Source organism: Symphodus melops, assembly GCF_947650265.1.
Source record: "Symphodus melops genome assembly, chromosome: 12".
NCBI lineage: Eukaryota > Metazoa > Chordata > Actinopteri > Labriformes > Labridae > Symphodus > Symphodus melops.
The window spans coordinates 14,395,006-14,395,209 of record NC_136702.1 but is presented as its reverse complement, the minus strand read 5'-3'; positions in this window follow the sequence as shown (position 1 = coordinate 14,395,209).

Below are 204 nucleotides of genomic sequence, written 5' to 3'. Positions count from 1 at the left end.
GGGAGGCGCGCGCGGACGGGAGCGCGCGCTCCTTAGCTATAGACAGAGCTCCGAGAGGAGCGTCAGTTAGGAGGAGGTGTGAAGACAAGATAAGAGTAATAACAGCCATCCAGTAACTAGGGCTAATAAGGAGACAAACGTTTCTTCCGGCAAACTAACATTTTCTGTAACACTTAATCAGATAAAAATAATAAAGGTCGCATA